The sequence below is a fragment of the Hylaeus volcanicus genome, chromosome 9, assembly GCF_026283585.1.
Source record: "Hylaeus volcanicus isolate JK05 chromosome 9, UHH_iyHylVolc1.0_haploid, whole genome shotgun sequence".
Taxonomy (NCBI): Eukaryota; Metazoa; Arthropoda; class Insecta; order Hymenoptera; family Colletidae; genus Hylaeus; species Hylaeus volcanicus.
In genome coordinates this window covers 786,592-808,042 of record NC_071984.1, presented here as the reverse complement: position 1 = coordinate 808,042, position 21,451 = coordinate 786,592, and the positions used below count along the sequence as shown (strand labels likewise).

The following is a 21,451-nucleotide window of genomic DNA, read 5'->3' as shown; positions in this document are numbered from 1 at the left end:
TCTCGGACAACATTTTCGCTAAGGAAAAAGTTGTTTCAAATCACCTCCCGAACCACCCTATTCAAGGACTTCCAACATTTTTGGGACACCCTGCATATACAGGGCGGAGGTGATTTGGAACAACTTTTTCCTTAGCGAAAATGTTGTCCGAGGCTTCGTTGAGAAGATATCAACAGAAAACACCGACCAATCAGAGCGCTCCAACGGTATTCGCGTGCTCTAATTGGTCAGTGTTTTTCGTTAATATCTCCTCAACGAAGCCTCGGACAATATTTTCGCTAAGGAAAAAGTTGTTTCAAATCACCTCTCGAACTACCCTATTCAGGGACTTCCAACATTTTTGGGACACCCTGTATATACAGGGCGAAGGTGATTTGGAACAACTTTTTCCTTAGCGAAAATGTTGTCCGAGGCTTCGTTGAGAAGATATCAACAGAAAACACCGACCAATCAGAGCGCTCCAACGGTATTCGCGTGCTCTAATTGGTCAGTGTTATCCGTTAATATCTCCTCAACGAAGCCTCGGACAATATTTTCGCTAAGGAAAAAGTTGTTTCAAATCACCTCCCGAACCACCTCTTTGAATGTGTTACAACATTTTTGGGATACCCTGTATATCGGTATATTCGTATACTAGGTACACCCTGTATATCGGTATATTCGTATAATAGGGACACAGGACTGCGACGCTCCCAAAAATCTGGCGCCCCCCCCCCTCTCCTAACGCCGGCCCTGATACCTCGATATCGTCGACAGGAGATAGGGTCTCACTTGATATTATTCAATTAAAGACCGACGTTAGCGGAAAACAATACTTTATTATAAAATTCGGTGATACAAACTGGTATGCGCGCGGTAAAACTGATAACTGCCGGATGGAAAACTGGGGCCATTTATGGATTTCGGAAACTGGACTTTGGGGTATAACTGTATGAGAAAGGAAGAAGAGTTTGAAAGCTGAAGGGTCAGGAATGAGTAATAGCGAAAAATATTTACTATGAGTGTATAACAGTACGTTTGGACGTGTTTCGTCAGGTTTCTTTTATACCATTTCAATCTTATATTATTAATTATATTATATTTACAAGTTTCTCACGTGTCTAATTTATTCACCACCCTCGATCATCCCAAAATCTACATACATGTATTTTTTAATTAAATTATAGATTTAATATTTACAAATAAATTTATTATATATAAATATATATACATAAATAAATGATATTTCGAATAATATCACTTGAAGAGTTCCCAAGTTTGATGTTCCAGCAATCCAAAATAAGTTAAAGCAATGTTTCTTCGGATTAGCATACTTGGAACTTGATTGAAAAAGTGATGCTTGAATTCCTGATAATTGAGCTTCGATAGCGTGGAAAAGGTTAAGAACCACCGACTTAATCGGTCAAGGCTTATCTCGTTCGACGTATTTACCCGTTACAAAACGAACGACCTAGCCAGACGGTGTGATTAACGTGCGCACAGCTGATCCGGTTTAATTACGTCCAATCAATAAGTTCGGAGTGGTTCCTCTCAAGGTTCGATGCATTTAAATCCCACCCTTCGAGGGCTTTGGACGGCCTTCGCGTTTCCTGGATTTTAGGTGAATGAACCTGCAAGCATTATGTTCGTGTTACTACATTTTACAGTGATAAAGAGTGAGTGTCGATGGAGAGAGAAACAAAGTTTTGTTTCCAGAACACGGTACTTATTCGATGGTTATTGATTTGCGGTTTAATATTAGGAATTTTTAAATAAGTTGAATGGAGTCTGGCCACTATGGGCGTTTCAGCGCACGGCGAGAATTTGAACTAGTGGCGCCACATGGTATAAAGCATTCAGAACTGTAGGACATCTATGAAATATTATTATGATGTATTTGGGGCATTCTACTTCAAATCGGACGGTTTGAAAGATTTTTGCATTTGATTTTCTTAATTTTATGGTATTTTTTAGTACCCCACAAATGAGGCTTCCTTATAAATTTTGAGATTTTTTTGACCATTAGTTCAGAAAAAATCGAATTTTCAAATAAAACCGCTCGTTTTTGTTTTTTTTTCTTTTTATAACTTTCTTAATAATGGTCGAAATTCAATTTTCTTTTTTTCAAAATTTTCGTTTTCAGATGCCCTCTACAGAAGAAATACAAAGAAATATTTAAAATGTTTTAGCCGCAAACTTCGAATTTGGTATCAGAATTGTAACACTCGAAATGGCGGATCCAATATGGCCGACATATATAATTGAAAAGTTACTAGATTCTCAAGAAACTTGGTATTTGACTTAGTCGAGTCACAAACTTTGAATCTGATATCGGAATTCCAAAATTCAATATGGCGGATCCAATATGGCCGACTATATGATTATTAATATTGATATGATTTATTAATTTTTAATTCAATCTTTTAAATAAAATAGCAATGCTAGAGAAAAGAGAAATACTCGTCGTGTAATGGCTCCAACATCGCTGTTTTATTTAAAAATTCTGAATAATAGTTATTTTGATATTATTTGTATATATTCCAAACCCAAGCCTACACTGTCATCAATTCTAATTACCTTGAACTGTGTGACATTAAAATCGCTTGATTTACATATTGAATAACATATCGCTTGAGGCATAGATTGATATAAAATTCATTGACCGAACGTTAACCACAGTAATTACAAATATTTACGACGTAGGCTAAACACTTCCTTGAGATTACGAAATGGCAGCGACAGGTTGCAGAACGTCCACTTGTTATGCGCGGAATGTTGTTCAAAAGTGAACAGAAACGAATAAAACGAAACAAGTTCCACAAGGTCAAACGAAATCGACACTCCTTATTTAAGTTCTGTGCTCGTAGTATTTTGAAAAGTCAAGAAATGTCGTCTGGATAGTTGAGATACACGATTGACATTAATGATAAATAATTAGCAATTGTAATTATATTTTTAATGAATATATAAATTGCAATTATATTTTTAGATCTTCACATTTAAAGATAATTATTCTGTTTCTTTATGATATCTTCAAAAATCTTGGGAATTTAACATTTATGGTGAACATATAAATTATACACACGTATTATTATATAATAAAGTAAATTTGGATCAATTATTGCTATAAGTGAATGCTACATGTAAAAACAATTATACAAATTATAAAACAACACGGGCATTTAAATTCAGACGACTGCAGCATTATGTTCGAAAAGAAGATCATATAATAAATTAATCTACTCTATTATAAATTCAACGTGAAATGTTCGATAACATTTTTAAAACACGTTTAAAATAAATTGAAATAAAACAAAGGCTGTGAAACCCATCAGAAATCCATTTAGATTACAAACATCAATAATCGGGCGAAATATATTTTCGATCTTTCAAGCGCGATAGATTTGCTCGAATGTAAACAAAATACGGGCGCAAATCCACCGTGATAATTAAAATACGCGTGTGAAAGTAGCAACACGTGGTAGCTTCGTTATAACGCGAAACAGCGTTTAATCCAACGACGAGGTAATCCACGAAACGTGTGACAATTCTGCGGAGTACGTGGAATGAATCGACTCATAAATAAACAAAACCAGGAACCAGCGTTTCGAAGACAATAAAATAATAAAATAATCAAAGAAAATAAAAACAAACGTGAAGAAAATAGGAGAGGTTAAATTGATAAACAAATTGCATTGCCTTCGTTGAATTACTGTGAAAGAACTCGCTGTGCGATTCATAATAATTAAATAAAAAATAAAGAAAACTATGGCGAGAAAATGTTGCCTGTCTTGTAGTTTTGTCGCACTGCGTTTCCTTGAATGATTTTAAATTTCAATCTCCACTTAACTTGAAATCTTTATGTGGATTCTATTATACAGGGTGTCCCAAAAATGTTGGAAGTCTTTGAATGGGGTGATTCGGGAGGTGATTTGAAACAACTTTTTCCTTAGCGAAAATGTTGTCCGAGGCTTCGTTGAGGAGATATTAACGGAAAACCCCGGACCAATCAGAGCGCGAGTAGGCCCCGGTAGGCGAGGGCTACGCGCTAGGCGACCGCCCTCCGCCGACATACTCGCGCTCTGATTGGTCCGGGGTTTTCCGTTAATATCTCCTCAACGAAGCCTCGGACAACATTTTCGCTAAGGAAAAAGTTGTTTCAAATCACATCCACTCTGTATATACAGGGTGTCCCAAAAATGTTGTAACACCTTGAAGGAGGTGGTTCGGGAGGTGATTTGAAACAACTTTTTCCTTAGCGAAAATGTTGTCCGAAGCTTCGTTAAAGAGATATTAACAGAAAACCCCGGACCAATCAGAGCCGGCGGACTGCCCGCGGTAGGCGTGGGCTACGCGCTAGGCGACCGCCCTCAACCGGCATCCTCGCGCTCTGATTGGTCGACGGTTTTCTCTTAATATCTCCTCAACGAAGCCTCGGACAAAATTTTCGCAAAGGAAAAAGTTGTTTCAAATCACCTCCCGAATCATCCCTTTCAAGGTGTTACAACATTTTTGGGACACCTTGTACATGATAGATTGCATGTATTAATTAAAAAATTGTACCAATATTTTCGTTACTGTAGAATAGAATATAATTAAATTGTAATATTTAGTAAAATAATAACTGTCGTATAATTTTGTTGCACTGTGTTTCCTTGCACAATTCTAAATTCTAATCTCCACTAGAATATTATCGTTACTGTAGAATGAAATATAAATGGGGCATTCCACGCTAAATCGGACGGTTTAAAAAATTTTTTTTTTTATTTTAATTTTTTGGTATTTTTCAGTACCCCTCAAAAGAGGCTTCCTGGTAAATTTTGAGATTTTTTTTATCACTGGTTCAAGAAATATCGAATTTTCAAAAAACCGCTCTTTTTTTGTTTTTTTTTGGTCATAACTTTCTTAACAATGGTCGAAATACTATTTGTTTTTTTTTCAAATAAAAAAAGAACTTAGATTCGTGTAAATGTTTCATCGACTCGCAGCTCTAAAAAAATAGTGAACGAATGAATCCACGGTCCTCGGGAGAAGTGTCGCTGATTGTCGTGAAATTGGTTGCAGTTTTCTTGACAATAAAAGCTCTATCCTTCTTGAGTTCTCTGGAAGCTCTTTGTTCTAAAACAGTCATGTCCCCCGAGACGAACGGCGAAAGACACAATGAATGCCTTTCATTCCCGCGATTTATCACAATGTTGCATATCGTCGGTGCACCAGTCAATGCGGAATAATGCTCGACGATGTGCTTTTATAATAACGTGCAAAGATGATAAGAACACGTGCGCATAACGAGTGGAAAGTTAATGAATCTTTATTAATTTAATTAATTTTAGTTAATTTTGTCAAGCTATTAATTTTCATTAGCATTCGAGGGATGGCAAATATAAAATTGCATAGTCTGGAAGGATAAAGATGAAACATTTTGATTGGTATGGTAATGTTAATAAATAAAAATGTATGTGTTGTATATGATGGTACGTGGAGGATTAAATTACTGAAAATAGAATTAGGGGAGGTTGGTGGTAATTAAAAAAAGAAAGGATGCCTATTTATGGCATCAGATAATATTTCTAAACATTAACATCATTGTTCAATGTCGTTCAAGGGCATTTATTATCCTTTATTGTCATTCAATGTCGTTCAATCATTTTCAGTGTCATTCAATGTCGTCCAATGATTTTCAATGTCATTTATTGTCATTCAATGTTGTTTAATGTACGTTGAAGAACATTTAACCACATTGATCGATATTAAACAATATTGAACAACAGTGAATTATGTACGTTGAACAACACTGAATGACATTCAACAACATTGAACAATATTAAATAATATTGAACATATTGAATAAAAATTGAACAATATTCAACAAACAGTGAATTATGTACATTGAACAATACTGGACGACATTGAACAATACTAGACGACACTGAACAATATCGAAGAATATTGATCAAAATTTAATAATATTGAACAAAATTGTACGTTGAACAACACTGCCGTTGAACAACATCATATGGTACATTCAACGACATTGAAGAATATTGAACAGTGAACTATCATTGAACGACATTGAATGACAATAAATGGTAATAAATGACATTGAACGCCATTGAATAACAATAAATGATAATAAATACCAAAACTGTCAAAACTGACGCTCCCATACATGGATGCTTCGAAATTTATAAAAAAATCTACTATAACAAGCCTGCTGATGTTTATGCAGAATCATACATTTCACAGTTACATTACAAAAATTTAAACTTAAACCCCTATCCTCTCTTCTAAACTATACAACATTCAGCAGTCCAATTATACTGTAATTAATTTTCCCGTTGCGCATTTACACGCATTAATAAACACTTATAAATTAAAACCCAGAATTTTAGAATAGCGCGATGCTTTCTGCTGCGGCGTAATATTTTCTCTTCCGGTTTCGTTCTTTGAGCGTGGTTTCATTACGTTCTCCAAAAAGGCAAAAAAAAAAGGAATTTCGCCATTTTGTTGGTGCCCGGTTTGTGTAGGAGCGTTCACTTACGCGAGGAGATACGATGCGGACGTGTACACGTTAAAGAGGGATTAGTAGGTACACGAAGAGCGAAGTTGCAAGGGATTACGTAGAACGGGTGGTTTAGCAAATACGCAAACGTGCCCGCGGTAGTGCAATATCGGCCCAGCTCTTATGAATCGTTGAATTAGAAATGCGACTTTAATTTGCAATTTGTCAGTCTGCTTATGATCGCTGTGACTACATAGGAATCGTTTTCGTATCACAATTAGAGAACTTTTAAATGTTGCATGATTTTGGTCAATGTCCTCCGATGTCGTTCAATGTCGTTCAATGTTGTTAAATATCCAACGTACATAGGTCACTGTTCAATTTTGTTCAATATTCTTCAATATTATTCCATTTGATTCAATTTGGTTCAATTTGGTTCAATTTGGTTCAATTTTGTTCAATTTTGTTCAATATTGTTCAATATTATTCAATTATGTTCAATATTCTTCAATATTGTTCAATGTGATTAAATGTTGTTCAACGTACATAAGTCACTGTTCAATTTTGTTCAATATTATTCAATCTTGTTCAATATTATTCAATTTTGTTCAATACTATTCAATTTTGTTCAATATTAATCAATTTTGTTCATTCTTCTTCAATATTGTTCAATGTGATTAAATGTTGTTCAACGTACAAAGTTCACTGTTCAATGTAGTTCAATGTGATTAAATGATGTTTAATGTACATAGTTCACTGTCCAATTTTGTTCACTTTTTTTCAACATTATTAAATTTTGATCAAAATTCTTCAATATTTTTCAATGTAGTTCGATGTGGTTTAGTGTCGTTCAACGTACATAGTTCAATTTGGTATAATTTTGTTCAATATTGTTCAATATTATTCAATTTTGTTCAGTATTCGTCAATATTGTCAATGTGATTAAATGTTGTTCAACGTATATAGGTCACTGTTCAATTTTGCTCAATATGGTTCACTGTTGTTCGATGTGGTTAAATGTTCAACGTACATAGGTCACTGTTCAATTTTGTTCAACATTATTAAATTTTGTTCAATATTCTTCAACATTGTTCAATGTCGTTCAATGTGGTTTAGTATTGTTCAACGTACATTGTTCAATTTTGTTGAATATTCTTAAATATGGTTCAATGTCATTGAGTGTGGTTAAATGTTGTTCAACGCGCATAGTTCACTGTTGTTCAATATTATTAAATTTTGTTCCCTATTCTTCAAGATTGTTCAATGTCATTCAATGGCCTTCTGTGTATTCTAATATCGTTCAATGTTATCCAATGTCCCTTTATATTTCTTTACCGTTGTTCAATGATGTTCAATCACCCCACCACAACATCAAATAAATTATATCGACAATATTTTATGATATAATTGTAACCCAATTGCAGTCCACTTGATACTGCTACTTGAAAGCTTCATTAACCACTGAAGTGTTTGTTCTGAGTATATGACCAATTAATCTATTTTTACGTACTTACAGTGTTAAAATTATGTTTGGATTCATTTGGAATAAAAAGCACACCTTATAACCGACGCAATAGCTTGTTAAGTGGCTGATATTATCTCTGACGTCGTCGCAGTACAAGTTAACGCTTCGTTACGCCAACGCAGTTAGCTTTAGTAATCATTTTATAAATACGATGTTCCTGTATTTCTTTTAAATCTTCTCTGTACTTCATCGATTACTTCCAACCGAATTATACCTATTATTGGGTTATCTGGTTTCTTTCTTTTAGAGAAGATTGCTCCAGTCGGTGCTTTGAAGACGAGACTCTTTGTTTTTCTTGAATTTAGGGAGTCTCCTAGAACTTTTGGAGCCTTGTTTCTTCCAACTAATATTTACTTCGTTCAATTATTATTTTTCTTATTATATGTATGATTAAATCATTAATGTATGATTAAAGAATTAGTATTTATAAAAGCAGATTTCCAATTGATTTTATCTTTTATTAATTTTTATGGAATTTATTAATTTCATGAATCATATTTATTTTATTTTGTTTGTGTAGAGTCTTTTAGAGAAACTTATTTTCATTATATATAATCAGTTAATTGAAGTGATTATCTATGTATCTTTATTTACGTATTCGTGAATTTTCTGTTTTATTTTTGGTCAAAGGAAAATTATATTTTATGATTAGTATTATTTTTCTTTCCTAAGCACTACGGACTCGCCTAATTAAAATATGATGAAATTAATAAACAAAATTAAGTTCCTTACAGATTAAAATTTTGTGTACTTCTATAGTAACTAGGTTCTTTGAAATATAAGATTTTTAATTGAAAGTTAAATTAATAACAGCACTTGGAATCATTATAGTTTACACCTGGTATTTGTATTTTCATTGAACTTCTTAATTTGTATAATTTTGTTTACAACAAAGACGTATCATATATTAATAGAATTTGTCCTTTGCTTTTAAAATAAAGGATACGAACTATCAATACACTTTACTGCATTATTCTGAATGAATTCTTCATTCATATTATTCATCAATGGCGTAAACACAATTTTCTTCAATCATATTATTTTTCAATGATATAAACATAATACTTTTCATTAATAATTGTCCTTACTGGTATAAACATGATTTTCTTCATTCTTATTATTCATCAATGGCATAAACACAATTTTCTTGAATCATATTATTTTTTAGTGCCATGAATATAATATTTTTTATTAACAATTGTCCTTAATGGTATAAACATAATTTTCTTCAATCATAATCTTCTTCAATTTACTGTCCTGAAATAAAGTATGAGGAAATTAAATAAAAATTACCATACAAACCCTGATGTTGTAAACACAATCTTCTTCATTAATTTCAAGGTAATCCACCAACAAAACAAAATAAAAATTAAAAAAATTAAAAATACACGTCGCGAAACTCTTCATAATTTTCAGAAACATGCATTAAAGTCTCGAACAGATTAAATTGATTAGTAAACACTCCAACCGATTAAAAAACAATGCTTGGAGTAATAACCTTATCAATTTAACTTTCCAATTCACAATTATCAATTGCAATTTTATGACAAAAAAACTGACAAACTCCCAATCAACAATTAAATTCTGCAAATTATAATATAATCTTTATTGATTAAATATCGACACTCACCAGCGTGTTTTATCAGCGCTAATCAGTTTGTTATAATTGTCTCCGGAAGTGAACCAGTAATGGAAGCATTTAACATTGAATGATCAACATTGGCATCACGTTTCAAGGTTACGAGATCATTGTGAAGTAGTTGCATTCATTTTATGATGTAACGCTATGCATAAGCGTGCAACGTACGGACAGTGCCGTAATAAGCACGTGGGCTTTAATATGGGCATTAAAATTTTGAAATAAGCTTTCAATATTCAAATTTGTGATGACACAAATGGTGATTTTATGAAAAACATGCTTTATCAAAGTGCTCTGCATGTATCGATGCCATTTTTGGCAAGCTTAAAGCACTGTTCTGGTTATTCGAAGTGAGTAAAGCTTGGACCCATTCCTCTAGAAGTTGAGGATTGCTTGGAAACCTGAGAAATATAAATATGTATCTTTCCTTGATGGCACAGTTAAATGGTTAACCCTTTGCACTCGAGAGGTGACTCTCAGTCACCACTAGGTTTTCTTTAGGTTTAATTTCTTTGGAACTCGAAGACCCAATAAAATGATTGTCAATAATTGTCATTTTTGGCAAACTTAAAGCGCTGTAGTAGTAGTAGTTTATTTCCATTGCAGGGTATGCAAGCTTAAAGCACTGTTCTGGCCAATGAAAGCGAGTAAAGCTTGGATTCATTCCTCTAGAAGTTGAGGATTGCTTGGAAACCTGAGAAATATAAATGTTTATTTTTATTAGGGAGACCAGAAAGTAATGTCCATTCTTTTATTAAATTTCATTAAATTCAAACAAATAAATTTATATGTTTTTATTTTTAATCAATTATGTAATTGTCCTCGTAATCAATAACCTTCTGCCATTTAGTGTGCAAATTTTCAATACCTGATCAATAAAAATTGATTGGTACATGGTGAGCTGGTAAATAATAAACAAGTATTTGCATTCGCAGAAACAACATTACTTTCTGGTCCCCCTAATACTTGATGATACAGTTAAATGGCTAACCCTTTGCACTCGAGAGGTGACTCTCTAGGTTTTCTTTAGGTTTCATTTCTTTGGAACTCGAAGTGCCAATAAAATAATTACCGTTGAGGCAAAGGTGACCTGATTCTCAGATCTCAAATTAGAGATCTCATTTTCGAAGTCAATATAATCTTAGCATTCATGGGAATAGAATGCTAAGAAAGCATATCGAGTTGCTGGTAAATACCAGAAAAAAAGGCCCTGAGTGCAAAGCGTTAATGATTAAAGGCAGTAATCATGTTGATTAAAAATAATAATATGTATATACAATATATGCAATATGTAATTATATGTAAATACATTAAATATAAATAATAATTATAATTATAAATAATATACAAATATAACAACATAACAGTATAACAATATATACAAATTAAATATGAATGTAAGGCAGAAAACCCATGCAATTATATAGTAAATAATAAGTACAAGATAAACTAGTTTTTGAGGTTAGGTAAATACAAATTTACAACTTACATATATATAATGATACAAATTTCGAATCTCTTGCTTTTTTTTGCTTTATATCTTGTGTTTTTACATAATTCTACAAAACAATAAAGAACCATTGTTTCAGTTCTTGCACTTTATATCTTATATTTGTATATATCTTACTCTGATTGCGTGTTCCACTCAGTCCCAATCCCTATCACGCAGTTATGAGTGATTATTAGTTCTTAATTTGGCCGCTTTTGGGACATGGCGTCGCTATCGGTCTTGGAACGCAGAATTGCCACGGGCCCTTCGTGGACTCGTTACGGCACTGCGTGCGAACACCTCGAGGTCCTCGCGGAATTAATGCGGTGCATCGTGTACGGTTACGCAACCGCCACGAAAGGTGAGTTGCACCGTTCCGTGGCACCCTGTGACATTAATGTGTCACGGTTGTTGCTACCGGCAATGTCAAGGGAACGTTTATGAAATTTACTCGGCTGCATCGGAATATTGTGCCGCGTTAGTTACGCGGGACACGTACTTACAGACCACGACATTTAGTTCCATCGAGTGACGCCTTTGTAGGTGAAACTTCTACTCTTGAAACGAACAGAGTGACAGGCACTATTTGCACGACGGTAATTCCATTATTCGAATTAACAGCCAGGCACGAGTGTTCCTTTAAATTAAAGGCTTTAATATAGAGGAAGGACGCGCCGAAGATCATAGCTACATTCAACGATTTCTTTCTTCGAAGTTAATTGATCTTTTTTTATTTTATTTTATTTCTTTATTTTATAGTGAGGTTTTTGTTGATTATATCCCCTTTTCCTGTTAACATTTTCATTTTTTCTCATTATCTACATTTTTTTTTTATATGGATTTATTTTACGTCGCATCTACAGCACGAATAAAAGTTTAATTAGAAACGAATTCGATTGGGTTTCTGATTAATTAACGGTGTTATGTACTACTGTAAAGTTTGGTGTCCTTAAAATAATTGATGGTATTTTGCACATGTTTCTGGGAATATTAGTGCTGTTTCTAGGTTTAGATTAATTTTCCACTCTTATTTTTATTATTTTATATATTGTAGATATCGTAATGGTTGCGTCATGAATATTTGATTAATTTAGATTTTAGGTATTCTTTAAAGGTAAATATTTAAATGTTTATTGCAATTGTGTTTTAGTGTTGTCAAATGTCTAATTGAAACTATATACAGGGTGTCCGAAAAATGTTGGAGGTTCTTAAAAGAGGTCCGGGGGGTGATTTGAAACATTTTTTTCCTTAGCGAAAATGTTGTCCGAGGCTTCGTTAAGGAGATATTAGAGAAAACGTCGGACCAATCAGAACGCGAGTACGCCCGCGGTAGGCGTGGGCTACGTGCTAGGCGACCGCCCTCCGCCAGCATACGCGCACTCTGATTGGTCAGTGTTTTCCGTTAATATCTCCTTAACGAAGCCTCGGACGACATTTTCGCAAAGGAAAAAGTTGTTTCAAATTACCTCCACTCTGTATATACAGGGTGTCCCGAAAATGTTGGATGTCCTTAAAAGGGGTGGTTCAGGGGGTGATTTGAAGCAACTTTTTCCTTAGCGAAAATGTTGTCCGAGGCTTCGTTGAGGAGATATTAACGGAAAACCCCGGACCAATCAGAGCGCTCCATCGGTATACGCGCGCTCTGATTCGTCAGTGTCTTCCGTTAATATCTTCTTAACGAAGCCTCGGACGACATTTTCCCAAAGGAAAAAGTTGTTCCAAATCACCTCCACTCTGTATATACAGGGTGTCCCAAAAATGTTGTAACGCTTTGAAAGGTGTGGTTCGGAAGATGATTTGAAACAACTTTTTCCTTAGCGAAAATGTTGTCCCATGCTTCGTTAAAGAGATATTAACAGAAAACGCCGAATCAAACAGAGCGCGAGTACGCCCGCGGTAGGCGTGGGCTACGCGCTCGGCGACCGCCCTCCGCCGACATACTCGCGTTCTGATTGGTCCGGGGTTTTCTGTTAATATCGCCTTAACGAAGCCTCGGACAACATTTTCGCTAAGGAAAAAGTTGTTTCAAATCACCTCCTGCATCACCTCTTTCAAGGTGTTATAACATTTTTAGGACACCCTGGATATTGCGGTTCCTCCAACACAAGCAAGTAGCGGACGGTTGTTTCCTACACCAGGAAATGTTGTAACAGCTAATCGAACTAAATCACTGTCCAAAATTGTTGAAAAACTTGTTTTCCTAAACAAAAATTTAAAATAAAATATCTTGTATAAACTATTTTCATAATATGCTATTTTTATTCTATTTTCTAATTTAACTAAAATCCATAATCTCGTAATATGCTATTTTCATTCTAATTTCTAGTTTTTAAAATCCATAATTTCTTAATGACCCATTCTCGATTTCCGTTATATTTGAGAGCGTTCTATTTCTCTAACTGGAATCGATCTACATATTTTTGAGTGAGTTGTTTTCGATTATTGACATAAATCAGGCGACATGATAACTTCCTTTGTTACTGAATTTTATTGCAGGTTTAACGGAAACACGAATATAGCTGCGACGATAAATGCTACTTTAGGTTTATAGGCGTTAATAGATTATAAAGATCACGTCCTGTTCCTCTATTGAGCGACACTCCTGTGTTTGACACGTCTGTTCCATTAGCAGATGAACCGACCGTTTTCTCGGATAAGTGTCCCCTAGGTGATCCTCCGATGTATTAATTGGTCACTACTGAATACAATGCGTAAATAGTTGGGATAATTAGAGACGGAGTAAAAAAAAATAGGAGTAGTACAAAGAAATGATAATAACGAATAACAATGGGGACATAATTTTCATATGAAATTGTTACTCTTGTAAATATAAAAAAACAAATAAAAAAAATAAATAAATAATTTGGAATGAAATGACTTTTATGATCTTATTGTAAATAAATTTTCAACCATCTTCGCGTAAAGTTTCACAAATTGGATTCAACATTCTTTCTTAAATATTAACTACTACTTACGATTCCTTTTCTAGAAAAGAAATTGTGATTCGTCAAACTTTTCTTCCCTAAAGAAGTACATTTTTTAAACTTCACCGTCCATACTAGTAGCTACACAACTACGCGCGTAGATCTGCATTCTTCGCGTTATTTTCGCGATAACCCGGGCGTCGTAAATCCCATTGTTCCCTGTATAATGGTTGCCACTCACGATTGCGCAATTATAGTGCACGTAATGTCAAAGACAATCAGATTTCGTAGAAGTTTCCTGCAAGGGGTTCCTGTTGATCCACTTAAAGCCAAATGGTAATTTTCCTCTGCGTCGGTGATGCAGATCGTGTTTGATGTCAAAGGAATTGAAAATCAGTGTAATTCGCGATTAAGAACGTTTTGTTAACGTATTTTAATTTTAAATTGTATGTAAACGAAATTGGATATCTTTGGAAATATTTGTAAATAATATGGAAATGTATAGAGAAACATTGTATATTTTTCTATAATGTCTTGGATGTTTATACAATTTTTATTATTACATTATTATCTATTATTATAAATTGTTATATATATAGAGGGTGTCACAAAAATGTTGGAGGTGATTCGGGAGGTGATTTGAAACAATTTTTTCCTTAGCGAAAATGTTGTCCGAGGCTTCATTGGGGAGATATTAACGGAAAACCCTCGACCAATCAGAGCGTGAGTATGCCGGTGGAGGAGGGTCGCCTAGCGCGTAGCCCACGCCTACCGCGGGCGTTCTCGCGCTCTGATTGATCCGGGGTTTTCTGTTCTTATCTCCTCAACGAAGCCTCGGGCAACATTTTCGCTAAGGAAAAAGTTGTTTCAAATCACCCCCCGAACCACTCCTTTCAAGGACCTCCAACATTTTTGAGACACCCTATATACCTAGCTTTCTTATAAGAATATTCATTATTATTTTCAATAATATATTTTTTATCTATATACAGTAATGTCAGGTTAGGTGCACAAATTTGTCTACGATAAGTGTTTACTCATATACCTAGCTTTCTTATAAGAATACTCATTATTATTTTCAATAATACATTTTCTATTTATGTACAGTAACGTCAGGTTAGGGGTACAAATTTGTCCATGATAAGTGCACGGTATACCTCTTGAGTAGTTGAGGAGTTCGATCGCCAAATTTCGTATATCCTCTAATGTTTGCCGCCCGAGTTTCGTATATTCTCTGATGTTTGCCGCCGAGCGTCGAACGTAGACAAGGACAACGAGTAAAGAGTAGGAGGAAGCGAAAACACCGTTGTATATCGGTGAAACAATGTAATCCAACGATGAAACTTTCTTCTTATTCACTTTTTTGTTGCAAAACGTTTACCATCATATTCCTGACATTTTTCTAATTAAAATGAGGCCAAACACGATATAATTCGGACGATATTTACCATTTATCTTGTTGTAGTTAGTACTCTACGATAAATGATACGTAATAAGTTGTTACAAGTAAATATGTTGCGAATTACGTCGTGTTTGGTCTCATTTTAATCAGAAAAATGTCAGGAATACGATGGTAAACGTTTTACAACAAAATAGTTAATAATAACAAAGTTTCACCGTTGCATTAAATTGTTTCGCCGAGTAATCCGATCCCAGATCATGTTTACACTACACGGTGATCGAATTCCTGTACCCCTCAAGAGGTAGGTATACCTGTAAGTGGTGTGGATGGTTTCTGTGCATTTATGGTAAAGATATTTCTGCATTTATGGAGACTTTGCTGTAATTCGAAAATGAATGAGAGAGTTAAAGTGAGATAAGAACTACTGTGAAGTCTCCATAAATGCACAAACTCGGGACTGAACTTGTGCATTTATGGAGACTTTACTGTAATTCGACAAGGAAGGCGAGAGTTAAAGTGACATGAGAAATACTGTAAAGTCTACCATAAATGCACTATATCAGTCCCGAGTTTGTACATTTATGGAGACTTTACTGTAATTCGAAAAGGAAGGAGAGAGTTAAAGTGACATGAGAAATACTGTGAAGTATTCTCTGAAGTATACTCACTAGCTATTAAATTTGTCTACGATAAGTGCTTACTCATATACCTAGCTTTCTTATAAGAATTTTCATTGTTATTTTGAATAATACATTTTCTATTTATGTACAGTAATGTCACGTTAGGCGCACAAATTTGTCTACGATAAGTGCACAGTATACTTCTTGAATAGTCGAGGAGTTCGATCACCGAATTTCGTATATCGCAAAAGGTTTCATCCCGATTGGTCAAGCCATCTCGGCATAATCGGCGAACAGACATAGGAAAAAAAAATATTACATAAATATATATAAATGTTGTGAGTTTAAAAAATTCACGAGTGGATATATGCGCAGAATACATGGTTAAAGTGTAGAGAAATTACGTAAGACCATAAATATTCTTGTAAAACACTATTGATGTATAGGTGTACTGACCGAGTTATATTCTCGTATCTATTTCAGTTGAATTACACTGTCGTCATCGCCGAACATAACAGAAACATGCAAAGCATATGTATCTATTCCTGGCGTCCGAAACACAAAAAGTATTTCGTGCGATACCGGTATCTACGTTTCCAATTGCATGCTCGAACGACACATGCATTCAATAGCTTAACAAAAACAAATACACAAAGTTTCGATTTATATAGCCCACAGAACACGAGAATTAGTTAATTGATTATAAATATCAATTATCTCCCTTTTCTGTTGGAAAATCTTATGTTTTTCTTACATTAAAAAAAAAAAGTATATTCTTCTTTAACTTCCATTCTTAATTAATTTTAATTTATTTCTTAACCAATCATTCTCTTTAAACGATGACGTTCGTTATAATGTATATGTAATGTACGATGTATTGGGTGCTTATAAAATTCCTATTATTATATGAGTATTATTATATGAGGTAAGCATGAAAATTATTTTATTGAATATACAATATTTAACGCAGAGTCCCTTTTCCAGTGCTTACGTTTCTTTTATTTACCGATCATTTATTCACTGAATTTTCTCACTTTTTTATTTTAATTTTTGTATGCACTGTGTATTTAGTTCAGTATTCAACTTGCCACTGTAAGATATCATTGGTGTCATCGACGTTCCGAAAACCAATCGCAAAATAGCGTTTTCATTGAAAGGGTCAACGAACTTATGGCACGTACGTACCATGCTTCATAACTGTAACAGTATCAACTAACGCGGGCTGCATAATAAGGACGACAATCTACGTTCCTGATTAGGGTCACTCGGTCTGTCGTTGAATAATCAATGCGAGTCAACGATGAATGGTTCATTATAACCGTCATTCGTTACCTATATTCCATAAGAAGCAACACCACATCGAGCATAATGCGGACAAATTGTTACTACTGCAGATAGAGGCACCGTTGAGAAAGATTTTAATCGTTCCAGCGACAGACGATTCGATTCTCCAGAGCTGAAGGTAAATTTTACTTCGAACAACGAATAAATCCCTATGATTTAATATCGAAAACGAATAACGATTATGTTCGATACTCTCGAATAAATCTGCAGCGTGATTTGAATTAGATTTATTCTTGAATACAGGGCCGGCGTGACCTTTTGCGGGGCCGGGTTCAAAAATATTGCAGGGCCTGAATTCACATTCAAATCCTACACTTAAATTTTACAACGAGGAATTATTTATTTACAAATGCTATATAGGGTGTCCCAAAAATGTTGTAACACCTTGAAGGAGGTGATTTGGGAGGTGATTTGAAACAACTTTTTCCTTAGAGAAAATGTTGTCCGAGGCTTCGTTATGAAGATATTAACGGAAAACACTGACCAATCAGCGCGCGCTCTACTGGCATCCTCGCACTCTGATTGGTCGGGGTTTTCTGTTAATATCTTCTTAACGAAGCCTTGAACAACATTTTCGCTAAGGAAAAAGTTGTTCCAAATCACCTCCGCCCTGTATGTACAGGGTGTCCCAAAAATGTTGTAACACCTTGAAGGAGGTGGTTCGGGAGGTGATTTGAAACAACCTTTTCCTTAGCGAAAATGGTGTCCGAGGCTTCGTTATGAAGATATTAACAGAAAACGCTGACCAATCAGCGCGCGCTCTATTGGTATCCTTGCGCTCTGATTGGTCAGTGTTTTCCGTTAATATCTCCTCAATGAAGCCTCGGACAACATTTTCGCAAAGGAAAAAGTTGTTTCAAATCACCTCCCGAACCACCTTCTTCAATGTGTTACAACATTTTTGGGACACTCTGTATATACAAAGTGGAGGTGATTTGAAACAACTTTTTCCTTAGCAAAAATGTTGTCCGAGGCTTCGTTAAGGAGATATTAACAGAAAACCCCGGACCAATCAGAGCGCAAGCGTGCCGGCGGACCGCCCTCAACCGTCATCCTCGCGCTCTGATTGGTCCGGGGTTTTCTGTTAATATCTCCTCAATGAAGCCTCGGACAACGTTTTCGCTAAGGAAAAAGTTGTTTCAAATCACCCCCCGAACCACCCTGTTCAAGGACCTCAAACATTTTTGAGACACCCTGTATAACCAAAAGGTTTCATACAATAACAATAGTTATGAATTGAAGAGAGCAAATTTTGATTTATTATCGTAAATATGTCTAAACATTCATAGAAATTAAAAATATCAGTATAATAAATCACATTTTTTCAAAGGTACCCTATATAATATGACGTGATTCTTGTGTTTTACATTTTGCAACGAGATGGATCCACATGCAAACCACTTTTCTGATGCTTAATCGTACAAAATTTATATTTCGTAAATAAATTCGGGTTAATTTAATAATAATTCCAAGGATATACTATCTCACGTGATTATTTGTATGTCATTACACTAAGGCCTAGTTTGAAATGTTTCAGTTTAAACAGATCAATACAAATAAAAACCTAAAATCAAGTGATATCAAGATAAAATACCAAAAATTTAAAAGATAGAATTTTGATTTTTCTTTCATAAACATATCTAATAATTCACATAAATCGAATATCACTGCGATAAATCATACGATTACAAAGATAACTATGTATATAATAACTATATAATATAACGTGATTCCTGTGTTCTACATTTTGCAACGAAATAAATCCAAATGCAAGGGGTTGTTGATAAACGTTACCAATTTATTCCCTCGCAGCGCGAATGAAATTCTGCCAATCCGGATCGATGTAATCCGTTTTGATCAATCAGAGTGTAACGTTGAACTGTTCCGAATACCAGGATCGTTAAAAATAGACGTTCACGGGGTGCGAGTGTTCCGCGAGTTGGGTATCTCTGTATGCAGGCACCATCGCTAAGGAATTCCAAACACGTGAACCGATTGCTTCGAACGGCCTTGGTTGTCGAATATATTTGACGAGGCCCTGTTACAACCGAAAAAGTACTACCTTAACAATCTGACCCAATTGTAACTGATAAATAAATTGAACAGGAGAGTGGTAAAGTTAACAGAGTCTTGTTTACACACGTATAAATAAATGTACCAATTTTCAAAAGTGTATGTCAATTACTTTGTCTCCAAAAAAAATCATAAAAATTGCGCAGTAACTAATTATATAAAAGAGTACTATATTAACATTCTGGACCTAGAATATTTTACGTAACTCATAAATAAATAGATCAGAACAGTTATAAATTTTAGGGAACTTTGTGTGTACCTGTATAAATAAAATCTATGTCAATAACTTTGCCTGCAAACAATTCATAAAAATTTCCTCAAAATTTCTTCAAAATTTCCTTAAAATTTGTAAAAGTACAGTACCCTCTAAAAATAAATTTTAAAGTGACTTGTTGAGGCTCGATTAACGAAAATATTTAGACTAGTCGTCACTTTTGCCGCATTCATTGGCGTAGTCTGGATTCAGAGTTGGTTCAGTCACGCCTATCGTTATGCAGCCGGACATGCAGGCTGCAGTTCTGCTGCGCGAGTCTGCAGGCGCCGCGATCGATTACTTTTACCTCTGAACACGACCAAAGAACGTTCCACCGCGTTTTCCAAGGGCTCGCCGAGAATATTGATAGGGGGACTCTTCTGTATGCGCGTTATCGTTTTCAAAGCGTCGCGTGAAAGTTACTCCTTCCGGAATTTTTCGCGTTCAATTTCGCGGAAAATGTTCAGCTACAGTAGCCGACAATGAAAATCATCCACGAGATATTAGAGATATTTTATTGAGACGATTGACGATGTTTGGATAGTATATATAGGAAGGAATAGGGATATGAGGGTTAAAAGAAATGATAAATGATTTTTGTTTAGTTTTATTTAAGACATAATGAATGATTTTTGTTTAGTTTTATTTAAGATATAATAAATTATTTTTGTTTAGTTTTATTTAAGACATAATAAATTATTTTTGTTTAGTTTTATTTAGGAAATAATAAATTATTTTTATTTAGTTTTATTTAAGAAATAATAAATGATTTTTGTTTAGTTTTATTTAAGAAATAATAAATTATTTTTGTTTAGTTTTATTTAAGAAATAATCAATTATTTTTGTTTAGTTTTATTTAAGACATAATAAATGATTTTTGTTTAGTTTAGTTTTATTTAAGAAATATGAATGATTTTTCGATGGTTCCTGTTTTTTATTTTTATTTAAGAAATAATGAATGATTTTTCGATGGTTCCTGTTTTTTTATTTTTATTTACGAAATATAAATTTTGTATGATTAAGCATCAGAAAAGTGGTTTGCGCATGAAGGAATAAAAAGGAGAATTTATTAACGTTTTGAGTATATTCTTGAGTCATCTTCACTTCTAAAAACATCATTCAGTATAAAACAGGATGCAATTATTTGAATATTAAGAGTTGAAAAGTAAGAAGAAAATATATTTAATTTTGAGCTAAACTACTTACTTCCTTTATATACTTACTTGTATATCAATTAATATATGTATATGCATATTAAATTTAAGTACCGCTTTAACAATTCTTTAATTATAATTAATAATATAATTTTTTAGAAATAATAATTACAAAGAAGAAGATACAAACGAAAATCGTTTATATGTTTTCAAGAAAATATGCATATTTAATTGTAAAAGTATTATCAACATATAATTTATTTTGTATTTAATTTCGAATCTGATACGGGAATTGTAAAATTCAAAATTGCGGATGCAATATGACCAACATGTATATTGAAAAGTTATTAGATGTTCATGAAACTTGGTATTTATAAGTTATTTGAGTAGCAAACGTTGAATCTGATATCAGAATTGCACAATTCAAAATGGCGGATCCAATATGGCCGACATGTATATTGAAAAGTTATTAGATGTTCATGAAACTTGGTATTTATAAGTTATTTGAGCAGTAACCTTTGAATCTGATATCAGGATTGCAAAATTC

At 34.0% G+C, this 21,451-nt stretch overlaps 1 long non-coding RNA gene across 4 annotated transcripts; it reads right to left on the bottom strand.

The window, feature by feature from the left end:
• Positions 1–425: 425 nt before the first annotated feature.
• On the bottom strand, positions 426–12,352 carry LOC128881881 (uncharacterized). Of its 4 annotated transcripts, XR_008458209.1 has the most exons (6): positions 11,273–12,352; positions 11,135–11,204; positions 9,637–10,339; positions 8,953–9,263; positions 7,996–8,615; positions 426–1,610 (listed from the first exon to the last, which is right to left on the bottom strand). It is a non-coding gene; the product is annotated as an uncharacterized LOC128881881 (long non-coding RNA). The 4 variants fall into 4 exon arrangements; XR_008458208.1 differs by having other exon boundaries at positions 7,996–9,263; XR_008458210.1 differs by lacking the exon at positions 9,637–10,339 and having other exon boundaries at positions 7,996–9,263.
• Between the last annotated feature and the right edge of the window lie 9,099 nt (positions 12,353–21,451).